Below are 27,989 nucleotides of genomic sequence, written 5' to 3' on the forward strand. Positions count from 1 at the left end.
TTTCAAAATGACCATTTATTTTTTCTTCTTTTCTTTTTTGTAAAAGAACTTAAATACTGCTAGATTTGCCTTTTACACAATTATATTCCATAAAACATTTTTTTTCTTTCAAATTTGTTATAAATTAAAATGATATGCATGCAATTTTGCATTTCCATCTTTAATATTCAACTTTCACAAAAAAAGGAAAAATGGACACATTTTTATTCTTTTATCTGGACTCAGATGAAGCTGCTGTGAAACGGGAGAGGGCAGGATGATGGGAAGGCATGAACAACGTTCCGGTGTTACAGAGAAGTTCCATCTGATTGTCTCAGGCAGCAAATTCAGAGATGAATTATTATTATTTTTTTGTTAAGTCAAATGGGCATCGACTGCCAAATTCCTCGTGTTCATTCATCCTCATTATATAATTAACAGAGAAGCATGCTCATAGACAAATGCATACAGAATGTACTCGTTGTGGTCCTTAGTTTTCCCGAGTTGATTTTTTTTTCTTCAAAATTTATTCTTTTGAAAATGCACAAACTAGCATAAATCAATAAGGCGAGAATATGCAGGCGAGGAAATCCATGGTTTGCCAAGGCCTTGGGTCTGTGAGTTTCAGGTCCAGGTCTGAACTGCTTCCGTACGTTGAGGATCTGACCGTCCTCTGCCAGTCCCTTTTGTAGAAGAGCGACACTTTAGGGGTCGGGTTTAGTCTGCAGCTTTCGAGACGAGCGTTCGAGGAGGTCGCTGCATATCTGCAGAAGTTGCCTAGACGGCGGCGGCGGCTCCAGTTGGCAGGGTGGAGCGCAGGGTGCCAGTCACTCCTAAAGAACCAGAACTAAACTGACCTGTTCATCCTAGAGAAAAATGGTCTTTTTTTAATAGACACCAAGCACCCTCGAGAGCTATTTAAATTACAATGTACCAAAAGTGCCTTAATTTCAGCTTTTAAATGATGCAAACTAATCGTAAGGTGTCGATGCTTTCTAACTCTACTGAGGACTAGATCAAAGCAACACTTTTGTTCGGCATTCCTACGTTACGCATCTCTTTAAGCTGTCTTCCTAGCCTAGAAAATAATGCCTGGTAAGAAACGAGTCCATGGGTTAGAACGCAGTGCACCATGCTAACCTGCACAAATGATCGGCTGGCTGTGGCTGAATCTAAGATTCCCGCTGTTTACGGCAGAAGTCATGTGGAAATTTCACGGCCTGCGATTTCGAGGCTTCGAAAAACTCCCAAGATCACGGCATGTAAGATTCCATTTCTGTAAAGAAAAGACAGCTGGCAGTAGGTTTGTGTTAAATTACTGAAATGTTCCAGTTTGTCAGCCACTTTCTCAGGGGCCTGCTCGTGGGCAATGATCACAGCATCATCCTACGTCCGCTCAAGTTATGCACTAATGACGAGGGGAAGCATGCGGTCAGGTAACATGCTGGCAATAATGACATAAAGACTAACCAAGCTCCTTGTTCAGTTCTCAGGGATCCTGTATGCGCCCTTTACAACTCTCTGATTCTCGGCCATTGCTAGCTTCACAGAATATTTGCTTTTAAGGACCAACCAATCATTTGGTTTCGAAGTTAAATGGTTGCTTGGTAGAAGTAAAACCCGCCCTTTTTGCAACAAAAGACAAAAAACGAAAATTTCAACAAGCATATTAACATGTAAAAGCATAACAACTGTAACGTTCCCTTTTCCCAGGCGGACACGATGGGCTGTGTATAAGCAGACGGAAATGCAGGCTTTGGTCAGATGGCGAAGGTTCAGGAGGGGCTAAACAAAGTTTCTGCTTTGTAGCTCGAGAGACCTTAACGAAACGAAAATGCAATGGAAGATGTATACAATTCTGGACAGAAGCCATCTTGGCTCGGTGGCTCTGTGGCTCAGGCTTGGAGGACGCGAAGCGGACGGGACGGGGGGGCTCAGAGCCGGTGTCGTGAGTCCTGGCTGTAGCTGCCTGGGGAACTGCGGTTGCGGTGGGGCTTGTAGGTGTCCTGGTAGGGGTCCTGGTAGCCCTGCTGCTCTTCCATGTAGTGGTGGTCTCGACCGCTGCCGCCGTGCTGCGAGCCAGAGGAGCCCCGGTTCCGTCCCTTATGCGCTCGTTCATTGTGGTAGTTCTCATCTGAGGTCATCAGGTTGCGCCGTTCGTTGGGGGTGGAGTGGTCTCCGGTGTGGTTGGCATGTCGTGTTTTTTGCCCCTGTTGGTTCTGATGTACAAGCACCACATAAAGTAAGAGTCCGCGCTGTTTTTAAAATAACATTTTAGCAAAGGAACCGATTTTCACTATTAACTACTTGTTTGTAAGCTTGTTTATATTTAACGTGTGTGACCCTGGACCACAAAACCAGCCACAATGTTTTTTTAGGATAGGACATATTTGGCTGCGATACAACAATTGAAAAATCTCGAATCTAAGGGTGCAAAAAAATGCTAAATATTGAGAAAATCACCCTTTGAAGTTGTCTAAATTAAGTTCTTAGAATTTGTATTACTAATCAAAAATTATGTTTTGATATATTCATGGTAGGAAATTCACAAAATATATTAATGGAACATGAAATTCACTTTATCTTTACATGATTTTTAAAATAAAAGTGTATAATTTTGACCCATTCAGTGAATTTTTGGCTATTGCTATAAATATACTCATGCAACTTAAGACTGGCTTCGTGGTCCAGGGTCACATATTTGTTGTTTATTAGTACTTATAAAGCACGTCTGCTACATCTCTACATCTCAAAACCTAACAACTAAGCAGCAAATTAGGAGTTTATTGAGGCAAAAGTCAAAGTTAATGGTTTGTTAATAAGGAGAATTAGACCTTAAAATAAAGCGTGTGACCCTTTTTATTTAGCAAGAGTGCATTACATTGGATCTAAAGTAACTATAAAGACATTTGAAATGTTGCAAAAGAGAAATCTTTTGCAACATGAAATAAATGCTATTCTTTTGAACTTTCTTTTCAATAACAAACCCTGAAAAAATATGGCTGAAAATTCAGCTTTGCCATCACAGGTATAAATTAAAATAATGAAAATACATAAAAAGTTGTAATAATATTTAATAGTATTACTGCTTGAACCATATTTTTGATCAAACAAAGAAAGCCTTGATGAGCATAAGAGACTTCTTTCAAAACATTTTGAAAAGTGTTAAACCAATGTTTGAATAGTAATATGTGCATATTAAAAACTACTACTCAAACGATTTTTGATGGTTTAGTAGCGTCTTATCATTTTAGTGTCATCAAAGCTGCATGTATTTGACAAAAATACAGTGAAAAATTATATTAAGATATATTATTGGAATTTTTTTATATACTTTAAAATACAATTTATTCCTGGGGTGGAAAAGCTACATTTTCATCAGCCATCCACTCATATGTTTTTGATCAAATACAATTTATTTTATACAAAATTAAACATTTTGTACATTTTTTCAATTTATTTTATTTTCAAGACACATAGGTGATTTAGCGATTTACCAAATATCTTGGTATTGTAAAAAACAAAAAAAAACAACAACAACAAAAAAACTCTTTCAACACTTTATAAAAACCTATATGTGTAGCGTGTGTGTGTGTGTGTGTGATTGCGTACCTGCAAGCCAGATATGGCAGACGTAGTGTAAGGGGCCAGGGCAGCGGGGCCGAGGTTTCTGCCCAGCAGAGGGTTAAGTGGGTACTGCTGGAGGTGTGGGTCGCCTTCAGTACGCCTCAAGATACTCAGCCAGGTGTTCACACGCGCTTCCAGCTGATTCTCATCCAAGATGATGTCAAACATCTCCTGTCAAGGTGAAACACGTGCACAGTCACACCACACACAAAACTGTAATCGTTTCTTCAGTTTTCTTGTTTTTGTGTGTGTGGGAGGGAAGACGCACCGGAGGACACTGTGCTAGTTTATCTGCGGCCTACGAGCTGTACATTGAGGTGTTTACTCTGAGACTTTCCTCTAGATTTGATGAGCCGCTGGAGGACCTACAGGACAGAAGAGTTGGTTACAAGGCAAGATCGATCAGATTTGTGATTGGTCTTTTCTAACGCAACACTAAAACCAGGACACACCTTTGGCGAGGACACTTTGACATGGACGATAATGGGTGCTAGTGAAGTCTTCATCAGCTGGGCAGGATGGTTGATGGTGTCTGCGTCCAACACAACCAGCTGGAGCGAAAGGAGCTAGTTCAAATATGCGCTCAATCTCGCTCTGTACCTCAGCTGTACACGTATATCACACAAAGAGTTATCAGTCTAACACTAATAAAACAAAAATAATCAGGACGTGACTGATTTTGATATCACATTTGACGGCAGTACGTGAGGCTACGTTTACACTAGTGCGTTTTTGTTTTTAAAAGCGTACACCTTTTCCCGTTTTACTTTCACGCATTACATTTTTAACGTTTACACTATTTCGACCCTCGAAAACTGAGACTTTTGAAAATGCTGTTTTAGTTTGATAATCTGGGGTTGCGTTTCAGTCTAAAAGGACCAAATAATAACACCACGCTCATTGCTGTACCCATAGATACGTATGAGCAGGTTCCCCATTCGACCGATTTAAAGCATGTAAATAATAGGGCGCCCACCTGTACATATCTTTGGTTGTACGTGCATGACTGGTCATGCGACATGCATTTTTTCGGTTGTGTGGTGTAGACGTTTTTTTGAAACGCGGTGAAAACGGCAGTGTAGACGCAGGTCGTTTTCATTTTAAAAAACGAAAACACACTAGTGTAAACAGGGCCTCAGATTAAAGGAATATTCCAAGGTTAAAAACAACCGGTTTCCAAAAAAGTCGTAGTTAAAGTTTCTCATGCATAGCTACTTGTAATTAAAAAAACTAAATAGATAGAAAACACCAAACACTTGGCTTTGCCAAAATAATTGTGACTTAAGAAACTTCATATTCAGCCAATGAGAAAAGCGCTGCAACTTAACATGGCAAATTTCCAAATTTCACTTACACTTAAAGCCGCAAACGCCTCATTAAACGTCTCAGATACTAGCAAAAGAAGTTGAATTCAACCTGGAATATTTCTTTTTAATGTTTTTGCTCTCTCTGTGTCTTACCGAGGCTTGATCTGGTATTTGAGCGCTCGATAATGGCTCTCTTGCTGGGATTGTTAAGCACGGATCTCTTTGCCAGTGAGATATCTGCTGTCACGCGCGTGATAGTTATCCTAGGACAATAAATAAATTACCTTTATTTAGCTGCAGTGAAAGTCTTTCATCACAACATATAAGCCACCCTGTCTTCTTTATAACAGATCAGTCCGTATTTTAAATTTCTCTGTTGTGCAGGGGCATGATGAAATGTTACTGTAATCATCTATAGACCATTTTTTTGTTTCTTACCTGCCATCAAACCGGTGTTTCAAGAAGTCAAAAAGAGCTTTCTGCATCATATCAGTGACCTATACAAAAGATATAAAGTGTATTTGAATGCGATGTAGAATTACAAAAATGTGGTTTTAACGCTAAGCTACTTTTAGATATTTACAAAATATCTTTGTTTAAGAGGACAAATACAACATTACAAACCTTAATTTAAAACAAATGAAAAAATATACATACATATATACGAAATATACATACATAGAGTACACAGCATATACATACGCTACTGCTCAAAACTTAGGATCAGTAAGGTTTTAATGTTTTTAAGGGAAGTTTATGCTCATTAAGGCTTTGTCCATTTAAAACGGATTAAAAAATAATATTATGAAATTTTATTACGATTCTATTTTGATATACATTAAAATCAAATTTATTCCTCTGACGCATAGCTGAATTTTCATCATCTTATAAACTTGTAATTTATATACCAAGCGGCTGCATGAATATATAGTTAAACCTATAAATTGCCAAGGAGCTTGTTTTCTTTATTTACTTTCTCTGCTTCAACGTCTCTCCCGTCTTTGTCTCTCACATGCCTTCGCTTTTTTTTTCTCACCGATCCCTTCCTCCATCACCGTTCTTCTCTCCCTTTCTGTCTCTTTCTAATTTCAAACCGTGCTCTACTTTCTAGCGCTGACGTCTCTTGGACCCCGGAAGGTTGTTGCCGTGGTAACGGAACGGCGGAGAGGGGGAGTATGTTTTTGTTTTCTCTGTGTGAAGAGACTGGAATAGATATTATATTTTGCTGGTATCAATAACCCAAAATGCGCACACACAGACACGCAGCCAGTCATAAACAAAGAGCGCCAGCTCTGCGGCCTTGAAGGAGGAATTTTCTGTTCCATGCTATTTTATGATGAACTCGCTGATTCATCTGTAAAACTCTCCAGATTGCTCTTTGACAAAAACGTTTTTTCTTTTTTTTTTTTTTTTTTTTTTTTTTTGATATGCCTCCGTGATAATTTGTGACAACCCACCTCGTATCCTTTCAGCGATGGACCAACCAGCACCACGGGCCTCATGGAAGGCACAACATCATAGGGAGCCACATGTTCAGTCTGCAGATGAGATCGTAGGTGAATAACAAAGCACAGCACAGCACAGCACGTCACAATCAGTGTCGTTTGGAAGAATGAGTGTGGAGGCAAATTTGTGTTTGAAACTGTGGTGGCAGAAATATATTCTCTTTAGTGACCGGGCATGAAGTTTAGGGGACGATTCTTCCATCCACACTTACCACTTTCTGTTTCTGCTTGCCTGTAAAAAGAGGAAAAAGAAGGGAAGTCACAATAAAGTATTATCAAATGTGAGAAAGCCACTCAAGTCATTCATGGTCCACTGCCCCATGCTCACAACAAGCTGCTTGTTTGATCTTTAGCCTTACGCAGGACAGTGTTGAAGTAAAATCATCCACTGATGAATTGCCTACGATTCCGTTTTTTCGGGGAGACTCCTGTAACCCCACCCCCATCTCATAAAAAAAGTCCCACCCCCAGCGGCTCATTGGCTCACCTGATGACATCACATCCCCCAAACTGGAGGAGGAGCTTCCACTGGACTTACTAAAGAAATGAGCAGACAAACAGAGACAGAGATAGAACATTTTTAGTCATTGTGTCTACGCACAAGAGCGGACTACTCTCTAAAGCTCTATGTTTATTACTATAATCTCTAACAGCTAATGCACAAAACCTGGTCCGACCCACACTGATCCTATGTCAATGTCCATGAATTGATGCTGCATGTAGAATTGTTATCGATAGTCACCTGGGTTTGAGGGTCAGTCATCCGATTTCAAACTGCGAGCTGGTGTCACCTAACTTACCCAGTTTTCAACAAATCAGACGTCAAACAATCTCAAAATTCTGTACTTTTGGATCATTTCAGGTTTTCCTGTAAATTGCCTCATGAACTGATACTGGGTCTCCCATCTGAGTCTCAGCCTCAGACCCACAGACCATTTGATGAATATTACGAAAATGGCAAGAGCTCTCCAAAACTGCAACCTCAAACCTAATTGGTTTCCTAGTATATTTTTAAGCCTACTTGGAAAAAAAGAAATTTGTCTGTAGTACCAGTCTTCTACGATGAACAAAGTTTGCGACGTTTGTAGCACTGAATCTCTGAAAGATATTCAGCTGTATATTCTGTTCATTTCATGTTATGCCCAATAAAATATCTATATTTATGACTAATTCTTAATGCATTTATTCAGTTACAGTTCTACAACTGCTTGAAGAGACCGTGGCACCAATATTTAATTTTTTACTAATATTTAAATTTTATTTTACTTGTTACTCTCTATTTTATTCTTGTGTAATTTAACGTTTTTTCAGTCTTTAAACGTCACATGTAACGTAAACGAAACAAAATGAAATGTAACTTTACATTCAGTCAACGAAATGAAACTTTTTCAGGCAGTCAGTTTAAGTGGATGGTTCTCGGCCAGAATAAAGTGCACTGTACACTGGACTTAATGTCGATACTCTAAGGTCTGGCTTTGGTTCTGCATTTCTGTAGCTAAGACATAATGATTATGAGCAGCAGTGAAAGTACAGTGAACTGTGATAAATGTACAATCCTCGGTCGAATTCATTCATTATGTGTCTGGCAAGATAACAGTCCTGATTACATAAAGAGAAAAGAAACAAAACAACAAAAGGTGAAAATTCAGAACTGAAAAGCAAACGCACCATACCTTCTGGGTTTAATCTGGGACTTCCTCTAACGCCATGCTCACTGTTCTTAAAACCCACCACCCGTATTTCATTTCGGAATGGAATATCTTTCCAAAGCACTTTCAAAATTTCTATTGTATTCTATAATAAGACTTAATATTATTAACATGCTACAGTGTATGTTGTATCTATAGAATAGCAACCGTAGAGCATTTGGTTTTCTACACATGGAAATGGCATCAAAAAACAAGATTTTATTAATGGGTAAAAAAATACATACAAATGAGCCTAGGAATATGTAGTAGTGCACATTTTTGGAAAACTAGCCAAGATTTAATTAATCTACGATTTAGTTGATAAATAGACAGAATAGGACTAAGAGGTTGTGGAAAATCAAATGCTCCATTCAGCTAGGTAAGCATGTTCTCTGTCTGCTTACCCTTGTACACGGCTTTTCTTCTGTTCCAGCTGTGCTCTGATATTCTCCAGCTTCAAGGGACTGGGGATAAAACCAATCTCACAGCCTTCTTTCACCAGCCTCCCAATCCACCAGTCATTGTTAAACTTCTGCATATGGAGCACAGAAAAGCACGAAAGAAATAAAAGCTGGGAAAAAACTTTATCATCTCTTTGCATTTTTCTGTATTCTAAGTCATCGGCGCGTCTGAATCAGCAGTGACCTGTTCACTAATGTGCCAGCAGGCCACAGTACCTCTTTGATGTGCAGGAAGTCTTTCGTGATCAAATGAGATGGCAGTTCCTGGCACAGGCACATCTTCATCCAGCGCCACAGTAACTGACATTTGTTTTCACGGCAAAGGCCACCGCTTTGGCCTGGAAGTTAATGTGTTTTTAATTAAAAAATGTAAAAAAAAAAAAAAAAAGTACAAGAATATATATATATATATGAAAGCCATTTTTACACACTTAATGTACACCTAGTTCACCTCGCTCACTTAGTGGAGTAGAGATAAAACAAAAATGGCAGACATCTGAATTTAGTTAACATTTAGTTCTATTCATATTATACATTTTATTCATAAGTGTAATAATAAGCTGCACGGTCCACGCTGTTACAGTTGTGTCCAACCTGTTATACTGGAATTTACTTTTTTTTAATTTTATTTCGACACTCTGCTCATGTGCATCTTAAAAGTACAGTGAAATAATGAGATTTCGAAAAAACAGACATATGTTGAAACAATAAACACTAAAATATGATCAATATTAGACTCTAAATCGCTATATTACTACAAAAATAATAATTTATATCAGAATGTATAATGTATACGGCTTGATTTGTGTCTGCTCTGACCTTTGCCCTCTCCAGCTGCAGAGCAGCCTGTTGTTCTCGCTCCTGCCGGCCCTGACTACCCCCCTCCGGCCTCTCCTCCTCCAACGACACATCTGAATCAGACGGCCTGCTAGTGTAGGAATCAGCTGAGCCCTGTGAACAGATAGCACATACTACATTACTTACAAGCACGCAGCCTGGTCCTGGCTTTTAAAAGAGGCTTCGTCCAATCAGGGAGTTACTAATATCACGAAAATAGTATGCTCCGAGATTTCTGCACGTATGACCTCTGGCCTGTCAATATTTATTCAGCATTCAAATACTTGGCATGCCCTGATGAATGGCAGACTGAAATATCCCACTATGTGGAACAAATCATAACGGAGGAAATGTACATATAGAAGGAAAAACAAAAAACACAGGTCACAGGTCAGAATTAGGGCAAAAATATTCTCATGCAAAAATCAAATAATGATTGTTTTGGGTTAAGAGACCTTGTAAACCGCCACAATGGGCACAAAAGAGGAAAATAAGAGCCAATTTTTAAAAAAAGAGAATGACACAGAAGAGAGAAAGAGATTTACTTGTAACTGTCTCTCTAAAGATACATTTTGACCACATTCATGTATAAAAAAAGAGATTCACAATTTGGTAAAACACTTAAATATGCTACAGTAAAAACCCATTCATTGGTTAATGGTAAATCCACTCCGCTTCTTTCTTATCAGTTATGCACATTAGGGTTCAATGTTGCATCATATGCTGTTAAAATAAATACTGCATTATTTTAGTGTCATGTCTATTAACATGATGGGGTTTTGTATTTTGCAACACCTGTATATCGCCTTTTAGTATTTAAAATCTGTAAAAATTCTACCATATTTTCGTCTGTAAAGCTCTGGCAGTCACAGCTGCCGCTTGTTTTTTTTAAGTAGTAAATTTCACTTTCACTGTTTTCGTTTTTTTCCCCGTGCACTTGGACCATCTTCCTTGGTCATTATTCACATTGGTGTGGTCTGCCTGGTTTTCATTGCGCGCCTGTGATTCTCACATTTTCCTATTCAGACGAGGCAAACACGGGTCAGCAAAAACCACCTGTACCTCTATTACCAGAGCTGTCAGCCACGGAGACGCATGCTTCTTAAGCAAACAGAAAAAATACACCTGTGAGCTGAAGGTGACTTCAGGTAAGCTCCTTTGTCTACATTACAGTCTTTAAAAACAACAAATAATAATTTGTAACCACGTGTTTCACAGCGTGCGCTTTTTAAACTCAGCTTTGTTATTGTGTGTAACATGAATATGATGTAAAATGTTGCTCAGTATTTTATGGATAAACACCAGTCGTCACATGAAGAAATAATGGTTCTAAAACCTGTACGGCGGAAACATATCAAAATGATTTGGACTGTGAGGCGTTTTGCATGATTCACCTTAAGGCATATGTCACTTTCTGAGACAAATATAAAAATACGGAATCCTAAAATAGATTAACATGCCATGAAGCATCTTCAAATGGTGAGAACAGAAACAAATTATCTTAAAAACAAAACTACGAGCCATGCATTAATTTCAACAACGTCTCTCCCTGATATTCTCTATCACCCACCAGTTATAAGCAAAGTTCATTAACTACTCCAAATGATAAAAAGATTTCATTTACAGTACTAATACTTCTCGACAGAGAATAGATACCCATCTACGCATCAGTATATCTAAATGGTTTCCTTTAAGCGATACATACCTTCACTGCTTGTTTCTCAGGACCATGAAAAACTTCACAATACACAATCTGAACATTTTCACCCGAAATCTCCAAAAAGTCCTCAGACGGCTCCATCACGTTCAAGAAAGAAGAACCCGACACCCATCAACTCAATAAAAAGCATATACCTTAAGGTATTCACACCTTCCCCTTTTAAGATAATAAAGAAGATCCAACCAGCGAGTACATCGCCTTCTAATTAATGAGAGATCCGCTCAAAGTGAAGTGAAGCTAGGAAGCTGTATTCTGTTAATCCAATTTGAAACAACATTAGCTCAAGTCAGTGAAAAGAATGATCGGGTCAATATCGCATTAGAGAGAGAGGCAGAGAGAGAGCGAAAAAGCCTCGCAGTCGGCTAAAAAATTTCAGCACGCTGCCTATGGCAAAACACTTTTTCCCTGAAGGCAGCCGCTCCGCACAAGCTTACTTCAGCAGGGACCCAATTGAGGCCGGTGAGTCCAATCACAAAACGCCTGATTCGGGAAACAAAAATGCACAAGTTTGCTTATCTTTCACCGCAGAAGTGATGATTACAGCAAAAAAGGAAAATTCAAATGAATGGCTTTCATCCTTGATTTTGACGAGATAACAGTCTTTTTCCTGAAGGATGACTTTGGAGGGACTTAAAAGATTTATATATAATGTCATCATAAAGACAGATAATGGCCCAAAATGAAGTCAAACAGATATTTTCTCATTTTTTGTTAAGCTTGGAAGGTTGACACCTACGGTTTCTCACTGGGTTTGCAAATGAACGTGGTTCAAATCCATCTGTATTTTATTATTAAATAAATATTATTTACTAATAAAAGACTTCTATTTTGAAGTAGGCTATGTAGAATACGTTAAACCAGGAATACACTATACCCTCCTTGAAAAATTGATCAGCAATTTCGAGTAAGCATTTCTGACAACAGTGTTTGAACAACTTCTAAAATGGAATGTACATTTATTAATAAGTTTCTTAAATATTATGCATATTTATTTAGATTTTAAATGATTTTACGTTCTCTACTTAAAATGCTACGTTAAAGCCGATTAAATATACAAACAACACGACATACTATATGTTCAGTTCTCAAAAGCACAGGAACCTTATCATGGATCATAAACTAATGGTCACAGAACATCTAAATAAACACATCTGATGAGAATTACAGTGATTCTAAGGGCCTCTAACTTAAACACTTATACACACACACACACGATCCCTGATAGCTTTTCCAGACTTCTGGCTCGATTTCATTTTGAGGCATTCATGGGGGGCACCTAAGCCATGTGACTCATTACATCCTACACAACAGCAAGATACGGCTCTGCCCCTTTAACAGCCACACAGTAAACGAACCTTTACAATTTTACCTACACGATAACACCCTGAACAGTTTCAAACAATAAAAAGATCACGTAGGTACTATAAAAAAACAGAAAGCCACGCATTGTAATCCCCAAAAAATTCCACCTGAAAAATGAATGAGAGATTTGCTTTTTTTTTTTTTCTGCCGTAGCGCTTTTTAAATGCACTATATGGAATAGGAGTGAATGTTCAATGGGAACGTGCTATTAACAATACATACTGAAAGACATACACACACACAAGCTTCTGATGAGCGCCTCTCAATAGTACACCCACGGAGATCGGTGGGCTGCATCTTAGAAAATCATGGTACACTGAGTCTCGCAGGTCTCTGTATGTGCAGCACAGCTGAGCCAGTGTTCAGCACACACACACACACACACACACACACACGAGCGCGCCACGCACACACACACACACACACACACATATAGCCAGTGGGAAAACACTATATATAGCCATAGCTAATTCCGATCATGAGAAAAATAACTCACCGCCTCCGAGCCTCTCAAATCCATGCAGGTACAAATTGTCATATGGAGGTTTGCTATTCCAAAGAGGTCCTCTTGAAGAATAGAGAAAAAAAGAGAGGAGGAGGTGGTGGTGGATATGGAGAGAGAGGGGAGGAGGAGGAGGAGGAGGAGGAGGAGGAGGAGGAAGAGAAGGAGGGTCCACCACCACAAAAAGAATCGATGGGGATGACGATCCCCTTGCTCCACAGAGGAAGAACAAGGAGGGAAAAAAGGGTGAGAGAAGCGTCACGAGAAAGAGAGGATGGAGAGAGAGAGAAAGAGGGAAAGCAGGCCTGTGCAGACGGCTCGGCCTGCAGGATGGAGTGGATCCTCGTTCAGCCTCCAATTCTCTCACATCCTCAGGCAGGAGAAGCTTCCCAACGGCTCACTGACGCGGACGTTTCATCATCTCTCAGCAACACGCTCACACACACACACACGGCACGGCACTGCTCCCGCATCAGAGAGAGAGAGAGAGGTTAGAGAGAAAGAGAGAGAGAACCCTTCCTCAATCTCAGGCTGATGACACAGTTGACCAGCTGCATGCTGATTGGCTGAGCAGTCTTCCAGTAAGAGCCGCTGCTGACGTGTGTTCTCCTTGACTGTGAGCGCTGATGAGAGAGAGAGAGCCTCTCTGCCTCTTTCATTCTCTCTTTCCGTCTGTCATTTCATTTGAATGTACAGTCAGATTTTTCTCCAGGATGTTCCTCTTTATTTGTCGTGATGCAATTTTTCTTCATTTTCAAATGCTTTGTTTGTTTTATTTTCCCATCAAGCACATGGTATTTTTTCTTTCAAACATATATTTTAATAATGTAATAAAAATTGTATTTTATTTTAACATGGCATGAATTAAAAAAATTGCAATACATACATATCTACATAAGTATATATATATATATATTAGTGCTATCAAACGATTAAGCGCTCCAAAACAAAAGTTTTTGTTTATATAATATGTGTGTTTATTGTGTTTGTTTTATTATGCATATATTAAGTACACACATATTATGTATTTTGAAAATATATATAGTTATATATTTATATTATATATCATTATGTTTAATATATAAACACATTTTCCTTAAATGTATACATGCCTGTGTTTGTATTTATTAATACATAATAAATGTACACAGTACACACACACACACACACACACACACACACACACACACACACATATATATATATATATATATATATGTACATAAAAACATTTATTTTGGATGCAATTAATCCTGAAAATCGTTTGAGAGCACATACATACATACATACACAAGCATACATGTATGTGTATGTAATATATATATATATATATATATATATATATATATATATATATATATATATATATATATTAAAAAAAGGTTTATATATACTAAAAGCACTAAAAGATTAAAATTATATTTAGGAATTATGCTCTTTACATTTTACAATAAGGATCCGTTAGTCATCTCACCACATTAAGCCTATATAAACAAAGCTACAAATAACGTAATAAAAAGAATGTGATATTATCAGCCCTAATGTTTAAGTGACCGATCTAGAGGTAGCGATTCAACTGAGTCAAAAAAAAAAAAAAAAAAAGAGAAAAAGGGTGAATCAAGTTTTAATTGATCTACACTGGCTTGCTCCAGGACTGATCACTTTCAGAAATGGCCCATTACCTGTCTCAGGATAAAACTGGTGGAGGTGGTGCTGCCGTCAGACCTCTTCAGTCGACTACGCCTTGAATACGTGCCCTGTTCACCTATAGAGGAGCAACCATGAAATCATGAATGAAGTGCTTCAGACATAGCTGACCAGTTCTCAAACCTTTATTTCATTAAATATAAAATTAGCATCAGCGTTAACGAATCCTATTTTTCGATATCCAACATTAATAGGCCGGAACAAGCAGCAGGATCTGTACTGAATTAACAAAAACAAACAAATATTACTTCATTTGTCTGCTGGGATCAAGGTTATATCCCTTACAACATAAATTATAATTGTAGACGGAAAAAATTGGATTTGAATGTTACACAGAAATCAATTAAAAACAGGTAAATATGACTAAACCGTACATGGTGTTAGAAACAGGGAAGTTATCCAAATGTGGCTGATGGGAGGGAGGTTGCTTTGAGCAGGGCATTAGTGACCATTAATGTATATTATCTGTGCAGTTTATTAATGGACTCATATAACATTAGAAGTGGAAAAGTATAGAGCGGTCACTCAGCTTGAGGTCACGCAAGATGTTAACCCTTCTTTACAAGCGTAGAAGAATACAGCTGTACAAACAACAGGAAGTTTAAAAAGAGCAAGAAAAACAAAGAGAAGAACAATAAGAAGGATGAGAGGAGAGAGAGATGGGGGTGGGTTGACAAAAAATAGTACCACAGGGACACATTAATTAGCCAGGTCTGATTTGTTTCTATTTCTAGGGGTCTCTAGAGTTATATAGTAGCGTTGAGCAAAGGCAGAGAGCTTGTTCTTTTAAAGTTTGTTTAACAGGGCCACCGAAAGTGGGTCAGTGTGCTCATTTCACCGCATTAAGGCTGTTCTTTATGTAGTCCAGGTGAGCTAGGTGAGTTTCCTTCGTTGTTGTGTCAGAATAAAAGAATGAATCAAATATAGAATAATCAAAAAATAAGAATATAATCAAATAATGCTGGCAAACTAGTTATTTTATGCGTCAAAAAATTGATAAAGTAGTAAAAGTCTCTGGGTTTTTAATTCACTCGAGTGCCCTTGAAAACCCCATACAGACAACAACACTGCGAACACAACGACAACTAAGTGTACTTCAAAGTATAACGTACTTCATTCAGTTTCGCTGAGAATACCAAACAAACACCAACTGAAACGGTTCATATAGGCAGGTGAATATTATAATAGCCGTCTTTGATTGTAGAAAGTTATCCAACAAAATGAATAAAGTGAAAACGACACCGTATATGCAATCGTAAAATAGTCACCTGAAATATAGGGGCTTGATTCCCTCGCCGATCTTATTCCTAATATAAATGTGTCGAGACATCTCGGCCAGCACATCGGTCCAGATCGGGGTTGCTGGCCCGCTGGCCCGGCCCAGTGGAAGTTTGGAGGTTTCTGACGGCTTGATCCAGCTTCGGTGATGTGTGAGTGTGCTTCCCGCGCTCGTGAAGATCCGCCTGCTCTCGCGCATCAGAGGAGCCACAAACTCGTCACGGTGTGACAGGTGTCAGGTAGCGCGCGCACCGCGGAGGGCGCGCTCTCGTGCGGCGGCAATGAGAGACAGCTCTTTCTCTCTCTCTCTCTCTCTGTTTTTTTTTTTTTTAGTTTTCGATAAAAGACGACTTCACAACATCGCGTAAAAACGAATCGGCCGAATTAATAACACTATCAAATTAACTCGTGAATAAAACAAAACCAGAGAGAAAGGCGGCAAATAGCTGTTTTTAGAGGTAATTAATTAAGGATTTTTTTGGTTTCTTCGGTGATGAGAAGACGATACAAATGCGTGATGGGGTTATGGAACAGTAGCTCCGCCCTTTCTCCACACGGTGGCGCTATTACACGAACAGGATAATGTATCCCTATTATGTCAAACAATGTAACAGACGATCACAAATCAAACGAACATTTTGTACTAAGCTTTATCGACGATTCGTGCCCGTGGAAACTATTTAGAGCTCTCAAGTTACTCTGCTCGATAACTCCTGAGATGCTAGAAAATGTTTAAATGTTCATGTGTATCATGTGCTTGATTCTTCAACATGTTTTCTAGGTAATTAGATTTTTTGTAAAAACCCACAGGTGAATTAGTGTTAGACAGGCCAAACGCAAAACTAAAAGATGAGGAGTAAGGTGAAGCTTTCATTATTAAATGCTAGGCTACGAAGTAAATCTCCAATTATCTGCCCCAGCGAAGAAATAAGAGCAAATAAAAATGGACAAAATAACATATATTTGATGGAGCATTAAGGTCCATGACGGTAAATATATATTGTAGTTTATAAAAAACTACAAAAAATCAGGTTATTTGTAGGCTATATGTATTGGTTCCCAAAGATGCTGTATACTACACGCTCAGTGCATAAATTGCTGTTATCTTCTATGAGGTTTTTTGGATTGAGAATTATATTTATTGGATTTGATGGTAAAATTATATCTCATATATGGACCCATATGCAAGAGAAAACAAATGAGTGTCACTTTCTGGTATACTGCATATTTGTTTCTACTGCAGACATTTTTCATGATGAAAATCATAGTCTTTAATCAGATCTTTTTAATCCACCCTTCACTGTTTCCTGTGGCCAAGCTAATTCAGTTAAAATTTTTACTTTCCCAGTTTAAAAGTCCCGCCACAAGCACACACCTCAACATCTAATCGAGTGCAAATCATATATTCCTGCACGGACTCTTAGATCTAGCAACTATAACTTGCTTTTGTGTGCCTAAGTGATAACTTTCTATCATGGGTGGTAGGGGTTTTCTGTATAATAAGCCGCCCCACAATTCTCTCCAGAGCTTTAAGTCTTAAATCTGACCTTTGTTCTTTGAGTAACTCATTTAATTTCCAGGGTTTTCTGCTTTTCCACGCTTGTTTGTGCTTTACGTGATATGATGTCTAATACCTGATTTTCATGACTCCTCCTTGTTAGTAATCATCTGTAGAAGCCATTATTGTAAACCTGTTTTTGTCTTGAAATGTCATCTATGATTGGTCTATGGTGCATAATTGTGTGAAGGTTCTTGGTTTCTTGAGAAAGTACTAGTAAAATAATTATTTACTGTTAGAAGTCTCTGCAATATGTTACATGGAAACTGGCCTTTAGTATTTTTATTTGCAAGCTATACGTGGATAACAAGAGGGCAGCAGAAGCCTTCATCAAGGGAGCAAATGAGACTGTGGATCTGCTCCCCACTTTTGCACCAGGAGTTTCAAAAAGCACTAGCTGTGCCAATAAGGAGCATTAATAATATTTCTAGTCCATTTTAAAACAACCATAAAAACCCCTACTATTATGCAATGCATTACTATTCATCAATGCATTTTAGATCCCAACATGCAAAAGAAACAGGAACAGACAAGAGACACGCAACAGACGCCATTGGTATTGTTATATTCTCTCTTTAATGGCATCAGATATTGATGACGGCATATTAATACAGCAGAACTCTGTTCTAGACAGACGATTATATCTAAGAGGGCATCATAAAAGATATAAGGCTATTACCATAAAAGAAATAAATACAAATCAAGACCACTCCAAAAATTTGGTGAGCATATCTCTCTTAAATAACAGTGTATAAACGCATAAATACTTGAAACAACATCGTGTCAGGAACGCAGAAATGACGACAGGTGAAGCGTACCTACAAAAATAACGCTTGTAATAACTGTACAGATTCACGATCAGGGGTCATTTTCACAAGTGCTTAGCACTGTATTGTACCGCCTCCACGTGATCGATATTCCATTTCTGAACGAGGCCTCTTTTATTAAAACGAGTACAGCACAAAAACAACAGCATCATCTACGCAGTCATCGCTGCCAGCTGAACACAGTGATACACTGATCTCACATCGCCGGTCCACAGAAGAAACGTGCCAGAAGTGCATTCTTTTACTCTAAGAGGACATTGTTTTGCTAAAGACCACCTCAAAATAAAAGCAACTGAGAGGATGGACTATACAGTATGATCAGTCTGAAATGTATGAGGTTTAAAAAAAAAAATGAATTAAACCTAAAAAAAAAAAAAAAGGCCTGGGTTTGTTTCCTAACAGTTATCCTGCTGGCCTTCAATGTACACACGCACACACACGCCATGGAATAAGTAAGAAGAGTCATGTGACCACGCTTAAGCCATGCAGCATTGATTACTGTAATGCTGAAGCAGGTGTTGGTTAAACTAAACACACTACACAGCTTCATATTGATAATCAAGGATACAACATGAATACAGCATAAACGCCTCCATGCATTATAAAGGGCCTGGATTCTGATATAAATCACTACACCCTTCACCGTGGCACTCACAGAGAGCCATAATACAGCATTGTGTGTATGTGCTGGTGATGCTCAGCCTACGTAAAAAAGAAACGACTCAAGTATGTAGTCTTTTGCTGGCTGAATACAAATCAACACGCGTCTCACTTCAAACTCACTTGAAAATGTAAATGTTCGGTAACTATCAGTGCAAAATTGAAACAGCCTGGTGCATTGAGCCGATTTACTGCAGCTAAGCTGGAGTTTCTAATGTGCATGACGCAAGGCCACATCATAAATTAACGATACTGTTGCGCATTACAGCGAGACTTAGAGTCGTCTCTCATTGGCATCCACTTTTCCGAAAGTGCCATCGGGAGGTCTGTAATGTTTAGAAAGGCCTTCAGCTGCAGACAGTTAAAGGCATATCGGCGAGATCCAACGTTCTTCGTGGCATTCTCACAAGTGCAGCCCTCACTCTGGTAGGGGAAAGGGGCGGGATTGAGGTGTGAAAACAAGTAGAAAATAAACAGAACATGAAGCCATGTTTAGAAAAATCACAAGCAAACATGAGCACGGCCAAAAATGGCAGCAGACGTCTCAGCAAGTGTCACGAGCATGGAGTATCATGGGGGGGAAACACATAATGAGGGTGGGCTGCTTAATAGAACAAAGCGTATCACAAAAGTTGAAAATGCTAATGGTTTTTTTTTTTTTTTTTTTTAGGCAGCATACAGGCAAAAATTTATAGAAATGAAAATACATTTTTGAGAGCGTGCAGGCTACAATTATTAGGGTATAGCAAATAAATTACATTTGATCAGGCCAACTATTGCACACGCCCCTCTCTATGGGATTCAAAAATTTCTTTACAACCGTGACTTCTAGAATTTTATACAAATAAATATATTCTTAAAAAGAAAGTGCTTACACATAAATATCTTATTCACATAAAGAAATTGGTATAAACTTCAGTGAGTCAAGTGTTGTGATAAATGTAAATTATATCAGTTGTGGTTTGCGTACAAAAGGAGAAACCGTGACAGAATGTTCATGCTGTTTCATACAGAGAGAAAGAGGATTGCACTAGAGGCTATCAAGCTTCTATAAAAAAAGTTACTATAAAAGTAGTTGATATGACTGAGATTAACAGAACGATATTTAAGTTATTACAATGAAAATCGCTTTTACTTCTCTTTTTTTTTTTTTTTTTTTTTTTACTGAAAAGAGCAGCTTGGACAGTCTTACTAAATATCTCCCTTTAAATTTCACTGGTAGAAAGAAACATACAAAAGGTATGTAAATGAACACAGACTTTTTGCATTAATTGACTTCACTTCTAATGTTATTATTCTAGGTGAATTTGAAATCAAATTTGTCAGAGCTTTTGATTGTGTGACGAAAAGAGCATGATGCCAATTCATATGCTTTAGTAAAATGAGGTAGAGCTTAAGACTTAAAATAAAAAGACATAAAAACATCATCATTCAAGCAAATCTAACGTAGTTCACAAAACTATTCTCAACCTGCAAGATACTTACTTATTTCCTAAACATTCAAAAAGGTAGTCCAATGGTTCAAATCTCCTAAACTATGAGTAGCTGCAAAAATTGATCAGGAAAATATTATGGCTACTCACGATTATTCAAGACCACATACTATAGTACAGTATTCTACTTTATAATGATAATTATTTTCTTGTGCTGAATGCATCTGTATGTTGTGTAAATCGTGTAGTTTTTATGGCACTTGGTAACCTGCAGATGTGTTTGTCGCAAATTTCACCAATTAAATTCTAAAATAAGATTACAAGATCGTGGGAAGAAGTCAACAATTTATAATCATGCAGCTTTAACTAAAAGCAATGGATCAAATGCAAAAATCAAACTCTAAGAGTCCAATTAAATTCCAATTGTTATTCATAACCAAATCCTGCTGGGCCTCTGCTCCTATCTAATCTTACTACAGCAAATCCTTCCTCCAGAACTTAACCTGTCTCAAGACCTGCAACGATACTCAGAAAACGGCTCTCAAATATCATCCAACATGACTTGAAATGAATAGGGAAAATCTGGTAGCCATCTCTGGCATTTTAAACAAACAAAGCAGCAAATAGATCTGCCAGAGCCACACCGCCATTATAAATCTAAACCCTCTAGCATCTCGGTGAGAGATATTTTAGGACGGCCAATTTCTTTAGTGCGGGTCAGATGAAATGCAACACTCTTCTGAAGTCAGGTGAAGGTTCCTTTTCGCTTTCTTTCTTTTAAATATAAAGTTCTTGGTAAAGGGCAGCCTCAGAGCTTGTAAGCTCAAGCATAGCTGGACTTGTAAATAGCAGATGTACTGTCGTGAAATCGTGCCACAGACAAATTTTACGGGAAGTAGAGAGAGGCCAGCTTCTAGTTTGGCACAATTAAGTGTGGAAGTATTTGATTAAAACATTTAGTTCTGTAAAATTCTCTCATGGTAAATCTTTATATGTTAAAATATATAGTATAATATATTTACATACAAAGAAGGGAAGAAATCTGATGATTTGCAGCCTGCATGTTAGAAAACAATGTGATTAGTTTTGGTAAAGCAATATACAATCATTCATCATTACTGCATAAGTGTTCCTTACTTAAAGCAACATATGGATGCTTGCTATTTAATCAGATACATTTTAAGAGAATTGTCCAGATTTTACTTTACACTTATCCAGCACGCCCCAATTTGAGAAAAGAAACAGTACTACACTTACAAATGGAAGTGCATCGCTTTAGTTTTTTATTCCAAAATTGAATCTTCAGTTCATTGAAAGGTAAATAAGGCTGTTTGTTTTACAAATCTGAGAGATTTAGAACATTGCCAACCTGGAAACATTCCTTCACACGAAAAATTGCTATGTACCTCCCGGGCCAGCCGACGGCAGTACAATGCCTCAAAGATGTTAAACAAAAATTTCAACTCTCAAGGGCACATTTAGACTTGATCGACTGAATATACAATCTTATTTCTTATTAAATTTAATGGGTTTGCTGAAGTGGCTAAAAATCGGTTACTGCAGACCAATCTTGGTGAAAGAGCAACATGTGTTCTCTTCCTGCTAAACGTAAAGATATGGACACGCTTTGATAATTCCAAAGTGCAATACATTTTAAAGCTAAGTGCGATGAGAGTGAGATTGGCTTTGGCCAGGCCTTTATCTTTGCATTTGGATAGGAAACACATGGAAGATTAAATACAGAATCACTCATACAAAATCACTCAGAAATTTTAATAGAGACTGTTACTAGAATAAATAATATCTCATTATAGAGTGCAGAAGTCGGGTCTGAGGTAAAAGATCTGGCTGCCTTCTCCATAGGGAAGCTGATTTAGAAATCTGCAAAAGCATAGCATCTACCGTGAACCGAGATCAATGGGCATATACTTGTAAATGATTGTAAAAGAAAACTCCACAGAATTAGAGATCGACGTGGAACAAACTGTTAACAGAAAATCGCTGCTCAATCCAATAAATCATCGTAAAATATATAGAACCGATTTGCTATGCTCTCAAAAACATTGGGTAACATTTTTTTTTTTTTTTGCAACAAGCTTTAAATAGTTTTCCTATAGATATACAATTAATTTCAAAATCGTTTCTTCCTCCACTGGTTGCTAATTTGATTGTCAATTGTAATGCCTCTATGGGATTGTAGTTCTTTTTCCCTACTAAAACGCATTCTCAATGCATCTGTCCTTGTTTATATATATTAAGTTTATGGGGATGTTTTGATTCTGTCCTTGTAGCCATGCAGTGGTTTGTTATATGGTTTATAGTTACAGCTTTCCTAATGGAAATCCTTATGAAAAAAAAAAAATGCTTGAAACAATAAAACGTCCGAATAACACACTCCGCCAAAAAGTGTAAAAGTAGCACTTTAGCTGTATTCTATTATATACATATATTGAATTGGACTTACTAGCACAGTTATGTATGCAGCTTAAAACATATTTTGTTATAATAATACAAATAAAATAGTTCAACATTATAAGTAATAAATAAATGTTAAATCTAATATATATATATATATAGATATAGAGATATATATATATATATATATATATATCAATATTTCAAATTTAACTTCTAAAATAATCTCATATTTGCTATGACAAGTTATTATACAAATTTGAGAGTCGAGAGAGAGAAGGAGAGAGAGAGAGAGAGAGAGAGAGAGAGAGAGAGAGAGAGAGAGAGAGAGGAGAGAGAGAGGAGAGAGAAGGCAGAAATGAAATACTCTGGCATCTTTTAGATTGGCTGTTAGGAGAGAAGAGTTGAATCAATCTAGAAATAGTTCAGCATTGTCTGCAATCATCCAGAGGAGGCAGTCACAAAAGAGCAGAGAAAGGAAATGCTGAGGAAGCCGTAAAGCGCAGGAAAAGAGAGAAAGGAAAAGGGGTTCCAGCCTCCAGCTGCAGCGGAGTTTGGGCCAGCAGGTAGGCTGGTGGCTGAGAAACACCTGTGATTTAAGGAGCAGGTTTTAGCCTAGGGCCAGTATGGGCAGAGGAGTGCAGAGCAGACTGGGATCCAGCCTTGGAAGTCACGTGGCGGCAACAAACCGCTCAGGTTCTTTCTGAGTACCTCTCTCCCTGGTCCCAATGCTGCAGAGGCAGGGATTTGAGGGACGGCGATGTGCGGCAGTAAGTGCACAGAGAGGAGGAGAAACAAATGGGGCTTACATGCACAGGATTTAGTAACGCGACTCGCTGGGTGGTCCTAACATTAATATAAAAGGTAAAACTAAAAACAAACAACACAAAATGCAGATACGAGGAAAAGCAAAGTTTAGTTTAACCCATCCGCCACATGAGGGATGCGAATAAAAAGTAAAACTAAAAGACGAAATAGATAAATGAAATTAGGAAAAAGAAACATAGACATTGAGAAGTGTGGGTGAGAGAGAGAAGTTAAAGAAAGAGAAAATTAAGAGTGATGTTCTGCATCTCTGCCAAGTAAAGTAAGAGAGTTAGAGAGATGGGTTCTGCATGTTGGCCAGAAGGGGCGTGGGCAAGTCAGGCTGCTGCTGCTGCTGCCATGCAAATCAAAGCGTGCTGCGTCCTCCCAGTATGCAACAGGCCTACTGGGTGAGCATTGTTAACAAAAACCAACTCAGAACATAAAAACAATATTGTGTAGAATGTCTCTGCATCCGCCTGTTTTGTATCCAGGAGGAGAGCATTTTAGGGTGTAGACAAACCCGCTACTTTCTCTTGGATATTATTCATTTTAAGCCTCCCACACGCATTAAGATAGGGATTTTGTGCAGTACAGCATGAGTGACGGATCAAGTGCACGGTGCATTGTGGGTAAATCTCACTATCCAATCTATTAACCCAAGTTAATGAATTAGATACTGAGCCAACAAATGAAGAAACGCTTTACAGCATTTATCCTTACTCACTTCAGGGAAGTTATTCTTAAGGTTTTTAATTTATAAATCTAATATCTCTTTACTTTGTTTGAATATTTTATCACATTTATAAGCAATTCAAAATGTATCAGAGTAGACTAAGAGAATGTTGACCCTAAATTTTTAATTTTATTCTCACTAAAGCTGCATTTATGTGAAAAACATACAATAAAACAGTTATATTAAGGGAAATAGCATTACAACTTTTTAAGCATCTTTTATTAAATGTATTTTCAGCATCCACTACTCCAGTCTCCTGAGCCGGGTTATCTCTTTTATAAATCATTTAAAATGTTCTGATTTGGCTTTACTGTCACTTTTAAATCAACTGAATGTGTGTGTCCTTGCTTAGTAAAAGCAATAAAAAGGACATCCTACTAAATCTAAACAGTGGTGTATGGGAAGTAACAGCTAGTTACATAGAAGAATATATGCTAAACTGCATTGCTAGTTCATGACACTCCAATGCATTAACAAATCTACAAGGAATTAAATCTTTCACTCAATAAAACGTGCAACAAAATCCCTAACTTGTCTCTGTCATCAAAGGCCACAGGACAGATATATCACAGATTTTTATGTAAGCAAATGTAACTACATATATTTGTTTAGATCGACCCTTAGATTGCACAGAGACAAGAGGAGACAATTATGTGACAAAAGTGATCGTTTAAGTACTTTATTTATAATAAGTACAGAACATCTGGCAGCACAGCCAAACAAATCAGCAGATTCAAAGTTTCAGCTATTTCTCTGCCACTCTACAGGTGCATTTATTCGCTTTTTTACGCCTCTCGTAGGAGCGGAGAGTAAGGGAGAAAAGATGGAAGGGGTGAGGACAAGAAACAAACACCCTGAACGAGTGAGTAAATATAAAAGTAAACGAACATATTAGGCCACATAAGCCAATGGAGCAATAAAAAAGACAGAAAAGTGTTACTGGAAAGCCAAAAGCAATGAGGAATGATGCACTGAGGATCCTTCAGAGAGACACAGAAGAAAGAGAGGCACATCCTCAAAGCGCATGGATATGCATGGAATGAAGTGCAGGCAGTGCTTGGGGTCTTACCTGCGCATGCAGTCGAGGGGCCTGGGTGAAGACCTGCGGAGCCATGCCATGCTGCGTGCAGGATCAGGCACTGCTCCAAAGTCACTGACATAGCGGTTCGGTCCTTGGCGCTTTACAGCTGGTAAACGTACTCCATTTAGTCGCCCGGCAAATCTGAGTCAAGGGGTTACAAATATCGTGTTACAGCTAATTCATATTTATTCCAGTTCAGCATTCAAGCATATTTTGGAAAGGCAACAGAACCTGTTTAAATGCCTCAAAGATGCTCTCGGCTTGCGCTTATGCTGAACTAATAAAACAACTTGTACCATGTTCATGTTCTAAGGGTGCGCCAATGAACGCAGTGGTTCTTTTGACTTGAAGGGCCCTCATGATTCAAAAAGAATATTTAATAAAATTGGCGTAATTATGGTAATAGTCAAACTTTTATTAGTAGACACTGGGGGAGCGTTGATGTATTATATTAAAGACCACCCAACATTCTCATTCTGTATATTATTTATTAAAAATGTTATTAGGAAAAGAATAAAGAAACATGATTTTAGTTAGAATCCTAATATTTTGTTATTTCCAGTATTTTTGATTCATTTTACAATCCAAGTCTCCTTTTGTGGCTAATTGGAAGTTTTCAGGCCCCATCTGGTTGAGAACCAAATTATTTTACACTTAGTATATTTCTGATGAAGATCCAGCTTGCTTAAAAATTCACTGTAATAGCCAATTATAAAATCTTTGGAGATGTGTGCTGACTTTTTATCTATTTTTCGTGATCAACCTTTGTCGAGCACTCTACTTCACTTACTTCAGACATGAAAACTGTGGGTGGTTATAGTTTTTAATGAGAATACTTTTTAAAACGAAAACAATGGCCAACGGGTTCGAGCAATTATTAGTATGTAAATTAGTAGCAGATGAACTGTTACCTTCTGGCGGCCTGCCACAAAAATGTCTACATTTTTATTTTTCCTAGCGTGAACATTTTGACCAAGGAACCGCAACAGCTCCGGGAGACACGCCTGACTAATGCGAGCGAGGAAGACCTGAGAAAAACACAAAATTAAAACCAGAGTGACTTGTATAATTCAGATATGTTTTTAGCTATGAGATGAAAGAAAAACGTAAGATAAGAGCGATGACTTACAGTCGTCAGGTAAAACCTCTTTAAACTGCTGGTAGTAAGAGCTGAGACGTGCTGTGGCTCTCACGCTGATGAGCTCCTGAAGCGACGTGTCTCCAAACCTACGATACAAACATTTTCATTTTCCCTTTAGACGTCTTCAATATGAACGCAGCGTATACCAAACCGAAAAAGACATCAGATAAATCAAACAATTATGATCTAATGTTATTTGTTGATGTTACGCAAGCGCTTCTTGAGAGGTGTTTACATAATCAAGACTCACTTCTCGGCGCAGCGCCATGCTGCTCGTTGATGCCCACGTTGAACAGCACCGGGCTGTACCCGCAGCAGCATGCCGCTCTGATCTCCTCGCAACGATCAAACATGCTTCCCGGGAGAGGGATGCGAACGTTGAACCCGCCTCTCTATTTCCGTGATCACTGGCAGCATGTCGGGGAAGAGGTAGAGATGGCCTGCGCCACCTTGAACGCCACGCTTCAAGATCCATTATTCCTATGCTCATGTCTCTAACATGGCTAACCTCACCTGTGAAACACACATGAAGCAAAACCACTGTACCCAGTGTGACGCGCTTTCAAACGGGAGCTTATATAACACAAGTGATTCAGCGTCACCGTGTAGCCAGGTTTTAAAGTATTAGCATGCTGTATGTGTGGAAGTGTGTGTTTGACTGTAGGTACTTAATAGGCACTCTAACTGAGCGAGCAGACCGATGGTGTAAAGCTGTCTCAGGAAACACCGCTGCCACGAGACAGTTTCTCAGTTTTATGATGAAGCCACAAATTAGTGCGGTGGAGCTTAAGAGAGGCAAAAAGATATTTGTTAGAGAATGACAGAGAAAACAGTAATAGTTCACTCAAATACATTACATCTCAAACACAAATGAAGCTGGAGATGTCGGGTCTCTCCACTGAAAACTTTGAAATGTTACTAAATACATTGTGTAATATATCCATATCAATGAAGCAGTCTTCTCAACTGACATGATTACTTTATTTGATGAATATGAAATAATGTGTTTTCTGCATAAGCATTGATTAGTGCACATACATTGAGGCATGAGGAGTATTTCAATGAGGGTTTGTCTTTATATATCTTCTTCAAATAGTTGTATCTTTGTAAGTTGGTCAGAAGCATCTGTTTCTATAAAAAACTGACCTTTTATGACTGATTTTGTGGTCCAGGGTCACATTTGTGTTTTGAAGATGAATCCAAAGCCTTCTAAGCTTGGTCCTGTAACATCATGTCTTTCTCATTATTTTTAATGGTGAGCTATTCCTTTAAGGTTATGGATGGTGATCACTAATGTGCGTGTTTGGGAACTAACTGTCTGGCAGAAGACCACGCTCGGCGGTACTCGCAGATTGAGGTCC

At 38.3% G+C, this 27,989-nt stretch overlaps 1 pseudogene; it reads right to left on the reverse strand.

Moving 5' to 3' along the window:
- LOC122346767 lies at positions 1–26,981 on the reverse strand (annotated as a pseudogene).
- Between the last annotated feature and the right edge of the window lie 1,008 nt (positions 26,982–27,989).

Source organism: Puntigrus tetrazona, chromosome 6, assembly GCF_018831695.1.
Source record: "Puntigrus tetrazona isolate hp1 chromosome 6, ASM1883169v1, whole genome shotgun sequence".
Lineage (NCBI taxonomy): Eukaryota > Metazoa > Chordata > Actinopteri > Cypriniformes > Cyprinidae > Puntigrus > Puntigrus tetrazona.